This window comes from Morus notabilis, unplaced genomic scaffold (genome assembly GCF_000414095.1).
Source record: "Morus notabilis unplaced genomic scaffold, ASM41409v2 Scaffold207, whole genome shotgun sequence".
In the NCBI taxonomy this organism is placed as follows: Eukaryota; Viridiplantae; Streptophyta; class Magnoliopsida; order Rosales; family Moraceae; genus Morus; species Morus notabilis.
In genome coordinates, this window is record NW_010365952.1 from 112262 (window position 1) to 114832 (window position 2571).

Below are 2571 nucleotides of genomic sequence, written 5' to 3' on the forward strand. Positions count from 1 at the left end.
TTCGGGTTACGCTGGAAAATTAAAAAAAAATCCCGGCGAATAGCGGTCACGGCTTCTCCACTGGTGGTGAGCTGCCGTAATTGGTTTTTCCTCGGGCTACCCGAGCCCCACAAAAATGTGTAGACGGGCGGCGAATGGTGCCTGCCTGTCGAGCTAAAAAATTTTCAGGTTTCGGGCAGGCCCGCTGTCCGAACTTACAACACTGGTACAATAACCGAAAATGTTACAGAAATAGTACAATATATGGAGAATATTATAATTTTTGTTAGGTTTTAATAGTAATAGAGAGGAAATTTTACATATGATTTAACCTTTTATGTAAAATTTTAAAGAGTTTTTAGCACATTTGACCCTAATCTTATTATGATTTAGCAAATTGCCCTTTAAACTTTTAATTTTTACAAGTTGCCCCCTCAACTTATAAAGTGTTCCAATATGCCCCATTTTGACGGCGATTATATTAAATTATTGTCGAAAAAACACGTTTAGTTAAAAATTTTAACATTCCAATTAAAATGTAACACAAATCTTTCAATTTCTCAACTTTTAATCCCTTAAATATAATAAAAAAATTTGAGCAAATTTTTAAAAATAGGACATAGTGTAACAAATTTACAAGTTTGGAGGTTGATTATTAAAATTAAAAGTTAGAAGGTTAAAGGTTAGAGGGCAATTTATAAAACCACGATAAGTTCGGGAGGCAATTGTGCTAAAAACTAAATTTTAGCTTATCACGTGATTAACATATGTTTACTTTTGTCAAATTTCAGAAATTGTTCATCAATTTTACTTTCACGATCCAAAGTTGTTAAAAATAAAAGTTCAGGGATAAAATATGTAAAAGTCCAGGACAAAAATGTTACTATACTCAAAGTTCATGGACTAATGGAGTTATTTACCCTTTATGTATGGTCTTTTTTTTATTGGTCCAAGAAAAATGTTAAGGTTACTCTTTTTGTCACTATTTGCATTCACAATTTCACATGTGTATCCACTAACATTATATATTATTATTTAAATAGAAAAAGTGATAGTGAAGTTTGCCTGTCGAACAATAAATGCAGAGAGTAACAGAAAACGTGATGCTAGCATTTCTGATAGGTCAAATTGATCACCATGTCTATATTCTAAATAGGACAAATTACACGTTTTCCCCTCGAACTATAACAGTGTGTTTGGTATGATGGATTATTAGGAGGAAAGAAAAGGATAGAGAGAAAGAAGAAGGGAAAACTCTTATAGTGGTTGTTTGGTAGAGTGGAAAGGAAAGTGGAAAGGAAAATAGGAGAGATTTTTAGGCCATGAGGCCCACCTCTTTTTTATCCTTCCAAATATGGCCTAATTTTAGAAGGAATAATATACTGTTCATGTTGCTTTATCATGAAGTATAATTTTACCTATTCACATTCTTTTTACAAATATTATTCATGGGTATAAAAGTAATTTATGAGTAAGATTTTCTCTTTCCACTCAATTTAACTTCCAATACCAAATAAGTGAAGGTAAGCTCATTTTCTTTCCATATTCTCGTACCAAACAACATAAAAGAAAATCAATTTCCTTTCCATCATTGCTATTTTCCATTACTTGCATATTTCCTTTCCATCCTATTTTCTTTCCTTCCTACCAAACATAGCATAAGCCTTGTCACAAAATGCCCCCGATCTCTAATTTTAGCTTTTTTCCCTCTAAACTTCAACAACTCTTGTAAATTTCCCCCTCAACTAAATTTTTGACTAAAAATATCACGTGAAATATAAAGACTAACAAAAAAAAACTCCGTATGTTAAGATTTTTAACAGAAATAAAACGTATCACACAAATAATGAATGTCTTTGAACCATTTTTTGTGCATAATTACTCTATTAACTCCTCCTCGTTTAGTCACATAGAGTGCGATTATAGAGTAAGAGTTGTCATTTTTTTACTGTACTATTTTTTTCTTAATTTACTTGACATAAGAAACCTTAGAGGTTCATCAATGGCGGCAAACGACAATAGCAAAAGTAAGAATTTAATAGAGGAAAAGAATTTGTTAGAGTTGCTAAAGTTCGGGAGAAAAAAACTAAAATTAAAATTTAAAGAACATTTTATAACAAGACCTATAATCTGAGGAAAAAAAAATGTAATTTACCCTTTTAAATATGCTGTTAATAATCTAACAAATAATAGGAATTAGACAAAAAAGACAATTTCAAATAATTTTTGTTTTTTTATTTTAATTTTCAAGTATTTTAAATCTTCTTATTATTTGTACTATTTATTCTTGTGTCATTCTAGTGCTAGATTTATGTTTAAAAGTAAGTATATTTACAAGAGATATGAAAAGTTTAGAAAAATTCAAATAGTTAGACATTTTAGAGTGTGTTTGGTTGGAGAAGTGGGTGGAGGGAAAAAGATAAGAGGGAGAATTTCTTATTTGGTTAGATAGAGAGGGGAATAAAAAAGAAATGTGGAGAGAGACTCAATCCACTTAGGCCTTTAATTTTACATCCCTCCACTTATAGATATGGATGCATACAATCCATCTACTAAAAATTAAAAAAAAAACCATTTTATCCTTCAAAAATT